Genomic DNA, 12,635 nt, shown 5'->3' with positions numbered 1-12,635 from the left:
TATGTGGGTCCACCATGTCACATATGTCACCAATGCCTCGCTGCACCACGCCAACAAGACTCGCTTCCATTAACGGCTCAACGCGGTAGATGGAACACGGATCCACCAGCAGACTCCTCCAAGCATTACGTTTCCCAAAACGATGCTCCCAAGAGGGAGAGCGACGCAAAAAGTGTCGCCATCATTTGATTGCAAAGACCCAAATCTTTGGTTTCCTCTGAATATCAGGGAAGAAGGCGGGAGATTTGCGGCAATGACACCTTCAACATGGTAATGATGCACGCGGACTCCGCCGTCGTTTGCTCCGACCATGTTGGATCCCGACTCTCACCGGTTGACCGCCTCGCGTCCAACCAATGTAATCCAACCATAGGGGCCGGGCCACAGGAAAGGGATCCGTCTCCATTATATTATGTCTACCATCGATATGCTCAAGGAGAGGCCACCATGTCACCAGCCACGCCGCGGCAGAATCAGCCATGTCGTTATGCGAGGTGAGAACGCCATATCCAGGCAGGGAGGCGACCGACGTGGACTATTTTGGGTGAAGGGACTACAGGATGCCCCATCAGAGTTTGCAGCAACCAGGCTTCGCCCGGCATCGCCCTTTGGCGACATCGGGGGAGGAGGGGAGGGGGGATGGCTGCCTGCGGATTAGGGTTCCCTCTTGGTAGCCACATGGGGGCAACATGAGAGGGAGGGGTAAGAAATCTTCTACATGTGTAGTTCGTTTAAAAATAGGTGACGGAGATAGGTTGCATGTAAATATATACTATAATTAATAAATATTAGAGGAGATGACATGGATTATTGGTTGGATAAAAGAGAAACTATGATAAATGCATGTTAGTGAGGTTTTACTTTATAAGAGACTAGAAAGATACTCCGCGTGTTGTAGTGAGAATATATTGGGAAACTATATTGTATAATAAAAAGGTATAATATAGATGAAATGCCGCGTGTTACCTATAAAAATATGCAAGATGTCAAGATGCTAAATTTAATTTATTTTAAATTGATGTATATTTTGTTGACGTGTACAAGTAGATTGTCTAGCCCTTTCCATCAGTTCGGACTTTTGGTTCAAGTGGCTAGTGCATGAAGCTTAACATGGTATCAGAGCCCCAGGTCTCGAGTTCAAATCCTGACTTTTACAATTTATTCTAAAAATTATCTCCTCTCCCCGCAGCCTCCTGCCATGTGGTTCCGGCCTTCCGCTGCATCTTTGACTCTCTACACGTGTTGACTCGTCTCCCCGTCACACGTGAGAGGGGGTGTTGACGTGTACAAGTAGATTATCTAGCCTTTTCCATCAGTTCGGACTTTTGGTTCAAGTGGCTAGTGCATGAAGCTTAACATATTTGACGGCTGTAAATTTGTGATGCGATGAAGAATATGTGATGTGAATAGCTTCATGTAAAGATACACTATCATTAACAAATGTTAGCGGAAATGATATGAAAATTTGTTAGACTAATTACGTAGATGATGTGGCTGATTTGCATGTTAACATAGCCTAATATTAATTACAGTTAGTGGTGTTTTGATCTATATAAAACATAGATAGATATACATACATAGATTGGTTTTTCCCAATATGTATGCCGTTTTGACTCATTTGATGCACTACATGCACCAACCTAGGAAAAAAAGATAGACTGAGTTCCTCACTGTTCATCGGCCCAAAAAAATGTCCGGTTATCCCTCCTGTGATGCACTACATGTGGCTGCTAATATCTCCATCTGTGATTTTTTTTTGATAAGGGAATATATTAATATCAGAAGATACCAATTACACCCAGCCTCAGCAACAACGCTCCACCCTAGTGGCAGTACGGATGCACATAGCTAAAAAAGAGTAAACAAAACTAAGAAATAAAAGTCCCGCTAAAGCCTTCTAGACCTAGCAACAGCAATACAACCACCACCGTGACAACACCTGAAGTACAGACTCTCCAAAAGCGACGCCTCCAAGAAGGGAACAGTGCACCAGCACCGTCGTCGCCCGACCAAAGGTCTTAGATTTTCACCCTGAAGATAGTCCCCACTCTCGAAACAATGCCTTCAACAAGATCATTGCCAGACACAACCTGTTAGGGCCGGACCTTGGGTTTTCACCCTGAGATGTAAGACTCTAAACTTCCCCTGTGCTGCCGCCCCCACATGCATACCACTGCTGCAGAGCCCAGAACGCCAAGCATATCCCTCAGCATCACGGAGACTCAAACCTCCATTAGCCAGTCCACCAATCCAGCCTTCATGATATTCCTTCTTCTGACTTCACCATGGACCAAAAAGTCACCAGATGTCAACACAGAATAGAGCTTCGCATCGCTCCCTCTGGAACCAAATGGTCGGAATAAAAACATGGGTGCTCGCGACCGAATATCACCCGATCCACCAAACTCCAGACAAAAGATGCACTGTTCCATTCGCCATCGGAGCTTTCCGGAACTCATCCCTCCATCTGTCAATTGCATCAACCACATGTAATGTAGTACCTCCGTCCCAATTTATAAGTCTTGCACATATCTCTAGGTTGTTAATTTGGTCAACATAATATGAATTGTACACCACAAAAATTATATCATTAAAAAGTAGAACGTCTAAACTTTCTAATGATATAAGTTTTGAAATATATATCTTATATTATCATGTTCAAATTACCATCTAGGGATACGCGCAAGTCCTATGAACCGAGAGAGGAGGTATCCTTTGTAGGCATCCACCATTGTTCTGGACCCTGGACCCCCCAAGGATAGCTTCATGCATCTATGTTCTTCACGGATCATGCACATACCAAGGAAAGTATTTTCGAATACAAGTTTGGCTAGATAGAACTACATTTATTATAACATACACCATTGTTCACATATGAACAAACTTGTTTTTGCGGGTACACATATGAACTAACCTTGGAGTGAAACAATGTTTCTGAGATCTTGATCTAGTGATATTCCATCCAAATTTGTAAATATGTCTCATTTTGCAGCGGATCACTTTATTGCTAGCATTTTGTGTTCATTAAATTGAAGCATTGAAATCTACTATTATCAGAAAAAGTTTTTCTAAAGGATTAGGAAATATTAACAACCACATAAACTCCATCAATCCAGACATAATTATGGATGAAAAGGTGAACCTATTACATATTGCATTCATCTTTTTTTTTCTATTGATTAACATTTCTCTGAGGTTGATTCAAGGCCACCAATATGTCCAAAGTGTCAGTATAAAAATCCAACACCACCGCAACCTTAGAGAATACCTCCACTGATAAGTATTTCTAATATGAGAAAAAACTTACTAGTGGAGATATTCGGTAAGGCTAGGTGGTTTAGGGCTTATGTGTCCATCTTCAACTGAAAAGAAGTACTACCTTCGTTTCAAGGAATAAGGCGCACGCGCATCCCAAGACGAACTTTGACCATAAAAATTGAGCAACAGAATCTTGATTATATTACATGTAATTAGTATAGTTGGATTCGTATTGAAAAGCACTTTTTAATGATATTAATTTCATACAAACAATCTTTATCTATTTGAAGTAATTCTTGGTCAAACAAAAAACTCGTAAAACGAGGGCGCCTTATTCCTTGAAACGGAGGTAGTATGTACGTAGCATAGAATGGGAAGATCTAGAGCAAGTATATAGTTGTTGCATCTTTGATTGAAAGAAATATATATCAGATAAAACATTATGCTAATGAGAACGGAAAATTAGTATCAAAATAAATTACATAACTATCAAGGGCAGCTAGTAGGCATTCCATACATCTTTTTGAATATAGAACTTTACTCCGAGGTATATATACATTCTATATCGAAGGCTAGAGGTCAACCCTGCTCAAGTGTGAGTAACATCTCAATACCACCGCAACCTTAGGGAGTACCTCCACTGATAAGTTTTTTCTAACATTAAGGGAAAAAACATAATAGTGGAGATAATCACTAAGGTTTCGGTGCTTTGAGGGTTATGTGTACCGCTGCGATGCAGTACGAAGAAGCATCATGTTTTGCGGAGTCTCAGTCTTGTTTACTTATCTCGTATTTCCACCACCAAGGAGTTCAGTAAAGGGATGGAATTTGGTGTTAACCGAATCCCCTCTCACTCATTTAAATGTTCTTCCAAAACATACCCTAATATGATGAAGAGCTTTTAATCTCTGCAAAAATGTGTGAATTTGGAAGGATATATCGGGATTATCATATCAAAAACCGGACAAGTAAACATACTATTTGAGATTTTTCAGAATGAAGGATTATTCCCTCCGATTCCTGTAAATACACTACAAATAAACAAGTCTTCAAAGGGTTGTAAGAATATCACATTTTTTTCCCGTTGGTTTGTTCAATTTCACAGGACTCTAGTGTTTAAGTTATATATTTTTTTAGTATTTTTTATGCAGTAGAAGTTCAAAACAAACAAAAAGTGATTCTTTTGTGGAGTATTAATTTTCGTTGCACTATACTTTACAAAAAAAAACGTCCACTATGTCGAACCTTGTGAAAAGATTCAGATGCTCGCCTTTCTAATGGTACGAAAAGACAGCACACAAGATTCGGAAAAATAGAAATATCGTGATGTTCCAATCTTTCTATTCCTGCCCACGCATTGGAGTCCTGCTGATCAAAGTTAGCTCCCGATCAGTTGATGATCTCATTTGCACTAAGGGTCTTACATAATTTGGCATTTCACGGACGTTAATTACCTGATGGTAAGCAGAGGATATGAGCAGCTCTGGAGACGGGGCAGTTGCGCTAGCTGCGTGGAATGTAGCTTGTGGGCAAATGGCAATGCAGACGCAGGCACTGGCTAAGATGGTGTGTGGTTCTGCTGTTGAACGAGAGGGGCTATGCAGGTGTATATATGAGCGTCCGGCCGGTTGCGCCGCGCGAGAGGAATCATACGATCCACCCATCTTTCGACGGATCAAACCAGGCCTCGGAGCAGCTAGCGCTGTCGGGTACGAGCGGCCACTAGGCCTGTCTACGTTCTCGCGCATCTCCGGCAGGGCAATGGATGGCGTCGAATACCAGACATTTGGCAACTTGGTAGCTAGCATAACATCCACCGCGCTTTGTTCTATCGCGCGTCTGGACATATGGATACTGCCAATACGTGTAATACCACCCACCAGTTTTCCCTCGCTCGAGTTGCAGTAGGGCACCCTTGAAGCAATATGAGCCATCCGTTCCTTATTACTAGTGTATGTATGACGAGTTGACGACTAACGTTGTTAGTCCACATTTCTAGACAAGTATTCTATAGACTTTCTTTCAGGACAGGTACTAGGAATAGCATCATAAAGATTGCCACAAATATATGAGATCGAGGTTAAATTGATGCCACTGAACAGATATCTCGGTCTTTATAGCACTTCCATCAATGGTACCAAACTCTTCTAATCCACTCGAGATGTTAATTTGACATCAACAGTGTGCGGATTGGTGGCTCGACAATGAAAACCCTAAAACCGTTAATCTCTTCTTATTTTTATTTGAGAAACACACTACAAACGCAGAGGCTCATCTATGAACATACACGTGCACACCCTACCCCCTATGAGCATATTCGAATTTTTGAGCTGGCGGATTGGATCTTGAAATTGACGAAATTATCACGGACGCATCGCCGTCGACGGAAACGTCGCCTCCCACTAAATAAATATTCCGCCTTTATGAGATGCGCAGGTGTTAAACCTGGGGTTTGAACTTTGATGAGCTGGGGTACAACCATCCAACCTCAGGTTAGTTCTCCGTTTATCTCTTCTTCTTTCCTGCCTATCCTTTGGTTCGAGTCTGTTCTATATTTCCTACTTATACAAGAAAAGGACAGAAAATTCTGTATGAGATGCTCTCTCAAGAAAGATGGAAAACGAAAGTAATGACATTCGTTTTGCAACTAGTGCAGTAGTCCCCAAATGGATTGAAGAGGTCGAAGCAAACCTATATCAATGATGCGAAGTGCACTACCTTATTACAGGAACTAGCTCTAGATCCAACAATTAAACAAAAGTACATCTTGCAAGCAGTAATGCTTAGGTAACAAAACTGAATACTCACTGGTGAAAATATTGATCTCACACAAAGACTAGTTGATGGCTTTCATTCATGAATTTTTGGTAGGCAGTCTGGACAAAAATTTGCAATGCATAGACTGAAGCATTTGTTCTACTGTGTCCAAAGATGGAATAAAAGATTCTTGCTGATCAGTGTGCCAAATATAGAAGACTGGCACTGGTGGAAAAACAGGCTTCCGGGAAGCCCCATAAGTCGCGAAGGTAAAGGAACCGCGACTAATGGGGCCTTTAGTCGCGGTTCGTGTGGCGAACCGCGACCAAAGCCTGGGCCCGGGGCGCACGGTGGCCAGCTGGTGCACGTGGGGGCTTTAGTCGCGGTTGGCCAGCCCAACCGCGACTAAAGGTGCTCGAAGGCCTTTAGTCGCGGTTGGCCAGGCCAACCGGGACTAAAGCCCCTCCCCTATATATACCCATCCAGCAGCCAACACTTAGCCATTTGGAGCCATTCTCTTCACAAACTTCACAAGTGAGTGTTAGGTTTGCTTTTGGTTCCTCTTATGCACATAAGGTGTTTGATGAAATGCCCCAAGAGCATGAAACAAACATGATATGAAGTGTTGGAGTCACACTTGAGCTTTCTCATTTATTTTTTCCTCCTCGATCGCGGTTAGCAACTTGAACCTTTGATATGTGTCATTGATAAAATATGCATGTGTGTGTAGTTCATTAATTGTTTAATTTATATTGTTTGTAGCTAGTTAGTTTAACAAATGCATGATGGTTAATTATATATTTTATATTATAATAATGCAGATGAATCGGCAATGGATGTACGGTAACCGACTCTCCGGCGAGTTCAGTACGGGTTTGAAAGATTTCCTCGTAGTGGCTAATGCGAACAAGCGGGGGGTTTTGTTATCCTGTCCATGTGTTAAGTGTAAGAATCAGAAGGGTTACTCTTCCTCAAGAGATGTTCACATGCACCTGCTTCGGCACGGTTTCATGCCAAGCTATAATTGTTGGACCAAGCATGGAGAAAGAGGGGTTATAATGGAAGAAGATGAAGAAGGGGATGATTTCAATGATGAAAGCTATCTTTCTCATTTCGGTGATACTTTCATGGAGGATGCTCGAAGGTGAAGGGGAAGGTGAAGAAGAGGCACGTGATGATCCCGTTGATGATCTTGGTCGGACCATTGCTGATGCACGGAGACGCTGCGAAACTGAAAAAGAGAGGGAGAATTTGGATCGCATGTTAGAGGATCACGGGAAGGCGCTGTACCCCGGATGCGATGATGGTCCGAAAAAGCTGGGCTGCACACTGGATTTGCTGAGATGGAAGGCACAGGCAGGTGTAGCTGACTCGGCATTTGAAAACTTGCTGAAAATGTTGAAGAATATGTTTCCAAAGAATAACGAGTTGCCCGCCACTACGTACGAAGCAAAGAAGGTTGTCCGCCCTCTAGGTTTAGAGGTTCCGAAGATACATGCATGCATCAACGATCGCATCCTCTACCGCGGTGAATACGAGAATTTGAATGAATGCCCGGTATGCACTCGCATTGCGTTATAAGATCGGAGGCGATGACCCCGGTGACGATGTTGAGGGCCAGAAACCCGGGAAGAGGGTTCCCGCCAAGGTGATGTGGTATGCTCCTATAATACCACGGTTGAAACGTCCGTTCGGGAACAAAGAGCATGCCAAGTTGTTGCGATGGCACAAAGAGGACCAGTAAGTCGGACGGGGAGTTGAGACACCCCGCAGATGGAACGCAATGGAGAAAGATCGACGGAGAGTTCAAAGATTTTGCAGCTGACGCAAGGAACATAAGATTTGGTCTAAGTACGGATGGCATGAATCCTTTTGGCGAGCAGAGCTCCAGCCATAGCACCCGGCCCGTGACTCTATGCATCTACAACCTTCCTCCTTGGTTGTGCATGAAGCGGAAGTTCATTATGATGCCGGTGCTCATCCAAGGTCCGAAGCAACCCGGCAACGACATCGATGTGTACCTAAGGCCATTAGTTGATGAGCTTTTACAGCTGTGGGGCAGACCTGGTGTCCGTGTGTGGGATGAGCACAAAGAAGAGGAATTTGACCTACGAGCGTTGCTTTTCGTAACCATCAACGATTGGCCTGCTCTTAGTAACCTTTCGGGACTGTCAAATAAGGGATACAATGCATGCACGCACCGCTTACATGAGACCTGAAAGTGTACATTTGCCAAATTGTAAGAAGAACGTGTACCTTGGGCATCGTCGATTTCTTCCGAAAGGTCATCCAGTAAGAAAGAAAGGCAAGCATTACAACGGCAAGGCAGATCACCGGCCGAAGCTTGCGGAACACACTGGTGCTGAGGTATTTGATATGGTCAAGGGTTTGAAAGTCATCTTTGGAAAGGGTCCTGGCGGACAATCAGTTCCGAAGGGAGCTGACGGGCACGTAGCCATGTGGAAGAAGAAATCTATATTCTGGAGCTAGAATATTGGAAAGTCCTAGAAGTCCGCTCCGCAATCGACGTGATGCACGTTACGAAGAATATTTGCGTGAACATCCTAAGCTTCTTGGGCGTGTATGGGAAGTCAAATGATACAAAGGAAGCACGGCAGGACCAGCAAAGTTTGAAAGACCCCGATGACCTCGCATCCGGAACGGTTTCAAGGTCGTGCCGGCTACGCTCCGACCAAAGAAGAGAAGGTCATCTTTTTTGAATGCCCGAGCAGTATGAAGGTCCCGTCAGGATTCTCGTCCAATATAAAGGGAATAATAAACATGGCGGAGAAAAAGTTCCAAAACCCGAAGTCTCACGACCGCCACGTGATTATGACGCAATTGCTTCCGATTGCTTTGAGGGGCTCCTGCCGGAAAATGTTCGAGTAGCCATTGTGAAGCTATGTGCATTCCTCAATGCAATCTCTCGAAGGTAATCAATCCAGAAGTTCTACCACGGTTACGTAACGATGTGATCCAATGTCTTGTCAGTTTCGAGTTGGTGTTCCCGCCATCCTTCTTCAATATTATGACGCACCTCCTGGTTCACCTAGTCGATGAGATTTCCATTCTCGGTCCTGTATTTCTACACAATATGGCCAACGCATTCCGGAAATACAAGCAAAATCTAGCCCATGACTTTGTCAACCAGGGCAAGACTCCGGATTTCAAAGGACAATATGAGAAACTGCAACATGATTGGCCAGAATTTGTGAAGCAAAAGAAATCGGAGCAGTTCCTTGAACTATCGAAAAAAATAAGGAAAATGCGGCCAAGAAGGAGTACAATCATAAAATGGGGCCAGGAGGGTATCGCTTTGGCAGCCTAAGTGGGAGAAGATGGAGAACGAGCCGAGGGCGCGAGGAATCCGTCCAGTGTACGGAGGGATGGGACCCAAGGGCCAAAAGCTGGTGGTACGGGCATGGGGGATCGCTGAACCCGGAGACAGGGGAGTGTGTTTACCAGGGCAAAATAATTACACCCACCCAAAACCTTATTGAGGCAATGAGGGATGCTCAAGAGGGGAGGATCAGGTTCAACAGAGAGAACGACGCCCTGACAAAAGCCCTCGGGAATCCCGAACACGGAGGACGTGTACGAGGCATGCCCGGGGACATTTCGTGGAAACTAGGGTTCCCCGCAAAGATGACCCGTACGGTTACGTAAGCCGTAAGAGAAAGATGGATCGGGATGCGGATGTTGTGGCGAAGTTGGTAACGGAAATGGATGTGATGAAGAAAACCGTGAGTGTACTAGTCGCCGAAAGAGATGCAGCTCGGGCGCAGCATGAAGATCATCCAATGGATCTCGGAAGCCAGCAGCGGAGAAGAAGCAGCGTGGCTTCCACGGAGGCCTCACCGGCTGGTGCACCGACGATCGAAATTACCGCACCGGAGCCTCGACTGGTGGTCGAAGTTACCGCACCGGAGCCTCCTCGCTACCCCGTGGACGATATAAAGGAGATGAAAGCATGTCATCTGTATTATCCTATCGGGAACATGTCCATGAAGGTAGCCATCGGCAGTGCTTTACCACTTGGAGCACTCCACCACAACAACCCCATTCAAGATGGCTATGCTCGTGTCACGGTGGAGGAGATAGTCCAAGGGTTTGAGGACCCGGACATTGACATTGCTACACCCGAAGGGGTGAAAAGACTTGGAGATGTCAAGCGCCAGCTCATTCTATGGCAGAAGAAATTTATCAAGTTTCCGGGCGAGGCGCCAACAAGTCCACCCCGTACGGTGGTGGTGGTGGCGGTGGCGGTGACGGTGGCGGTGGCGGTGGCGGTGACGGTGGCGGTGGCGGTGACGGTGGCGGTGGTGCTTCACCTAATACACCTCATTCACGTCGGCCGACGCCGCCCCCGGTCCTCGTTCGGCGGGTGATCGGACACCGGTACCGCCCCCAATCCACCTCCGGCGAAGAAGCGAAGCGGTCCTTGGTTATTAACCCGGACCCTTACGTACCTAAGAAAACAAAGGTACCGGAGGTATCACTGAAGCCGCTCCCCGGGAGGTCTTGGGAAAGTAGTGCCGAGGAAGTCGAGGCGGGCGCGGCTGCTGATTTAGAGAAATGGAAGGCAAGCGTCCAGAAGAAAATAGAGGGCGAGCCCAAGCCAGTATATTCTGACAAGGAAAAGCAGTGGGCTAAGTCATTTTTGAACACACCGTCCCAAGCCGCGAAGAATCTGCTCGACGACTATTTACGTGAACTTCGTAGGCAAGCACTCGCGTTCAAGAACAGGAAAGAGTTGGCGGAGAAGAAAGCCTTGAAGGACGAGGCCGAGTCAAAATTAGAAAGGGGGAAAGAAGTTGCCCAGCTCGGGGAACAAAGTAAACAATCGATTGCCCCGCTCATAGTGCAAGCCGCCGGTCCGGATGCCCCCGATATCATAGCAGCTGCGGCAGCACATGGATTGACCGTAGAAAGTGCCGTAAAACAAGCGGCCGACTTAGGTATCACTCTTCGTGCAGTGTTAGGCCTTGATGAGGCGCCAATGAAGGACGTAGTATTTACATATGTGAAGAATGGCCCTCTCATCGAGCCTGCGCAGGAAGAGGATCTACCTCGACAAATGAAAGGTCTCGCTAAATTGGTACAAGGGTTACATAAAACATGAAAACGCCAAAGACTATATCTATGCGGAAGTTAAATATGAGCATCACTTCAAACGTTACCGGGTACAAATTCCTCTGAGTGAATTGTTCCAGCTGTTCAATCTGCGCGACCTCGACAAATCTATCATCAGTTGCTACGTTCTGTAAGTGATTTATTAATTTCTACCCCATCTCGTTCATTGCCTGCACTATATATATATATATATTGTCCTAACTATCTTGTTGTGTACGCTATATATTATGCAGAATGAAGAAGCGGGAAATGCGAATAAGGAACATCCATGATGTTGGGTTCATTGACCCACACATCGTTAATTCATATGTGCTAGAACACCACCCCGCCGACGTGGAGGAAGACCTGTGGCGGTTTATTAGAAAACAGCAACAGAAAAGTGATATTCTATTTCCTTACCATTTTGGGTGAGTGTTTCTGTCTTGAGCACATTCTCTTTTGTTTACTCCATGCATGGTATGTGGCTAATCGATGAGTTATGCATGATCTGTGCATGTATCGTGTCCGCAGGTTCCACTGGATTCTTATGGTAATTAAAGTTCAGACCTCCTCGCTCTCGTCCACGACTCTCTCGAATATGGATCCGGCGCTTTGGGGCGACATGAGAAAAATGATGCAAAAGTAATTATTTTCATTCATTTGCGCTCTATATCGATCGGCCTATTTCGCTCATCATTTCCTAATATCAAGTAACTAATTAATAACTCTCTTGTTTATTTAATTTTCTTTGCCTCGTAGGGTTTGGAGACGGTTCGTAGATACCAAGGTCGGTGAATTCAAAAAAGAGCTACATTTTAAAATGGCAAGTGCCGACGACTCGGGGATACTCAGCCACCGGGGACCAATCTATGTGGATACTATGTTTGTGAGAGGATCCGGAGATACCGCAATGAGCGGGACCAGACGTGTGAGAACAACATCCCGAGGAATAACCTCCGGAAGACGCTTAGTCCGAAGCTCGCTTCCGACCACTTCAAGAGGAACTAGCTGGATGGTTGGCGAGGGAAGTCATCGATCCTAGAGGAGAACACTATTACGATGACGTAGATCTTTATAGGCACCGGAATTTGTAACTAACTTGTTCAAAATTGTATATGGTCATCCGATATTGAATATATATTGTATATGGTCATCCGATATTGAATATATATTGTATATTACTCTTGAATTCTTTTTGGTTCTAATTTCAAATTTGTTTGAAATTGTACATTCATATGCATGTATGTATAAAGTACCGTAGAATATGTGAAACTCCTTCAAAATTAAAACCCAAAAGAAATAAAATAATACAAATTAAAAAGAAACCAGATTTAGGGGGAGGGGGGGCTAAACCCTAAACCCTGCGGAGGCCTTTAGTCGCGGTTGGCCAGAAGAACCGCGACTAAAGGTCCTCCGCCCTGGCGCTCGCCTCGAGGCCCACGTGGATGGGCCTTTAGTCGCGGTTCGTGAGGAACCGCGACTAAAGGGGGCCTTTAGTCGCGCTACTT

The 12,635-nt window shown here is 45.0% G+C and overlaps 1 long non-coding RNA gene across 2 annotated transcripts; it reads right to left on the bottom strand.

The window, feature by feature from the left end:
• Positions 1–2,083: 2,083 nt before the first annotated feature.
• On the bottom strand, positions 2,084–4,826 carry LOC124688853. Of its 2 annotated transcripts, XR_006998646.1 has the most exons (4): positions 4,713–4,826; positions 4,504–4,623; positions 2,668–3,362; positions 2,084–2,467 (listed from the first exon to the last, which is right to left on the bottom strand). It is a non-coding gene; the product is annotated as an uncharacterized LOC124688853 (long non-coding RNA). The 2 variants fall into 2 exon arrangements; XR_006998645.1 differs by having other exon boundaries at positions 2,084–3,362.
• Positions 4,827–12,635: the final 7,809 nt, after the last annotated feature.

Source organism: Lolium rigidum, chromosome 1 (assembly GCF_022539505.1).
Source record: "Lolium rigidum isolate FL_2022 chromosome 1, APGP_CSIRO_Lrig_0.1, whole genome shotgun sequence".
NCBI classification, from domain to species: Eukaryota; Viridiplantae; Streptophyta; class Magnoliopsida; order Poales; family Poaceae; genus Lolium; species Lolium rigidum.
Note: the sequence above shows the minus strand (reverse complement) of the source record. Positions and strands in the feature narration are given on the sequence as shown.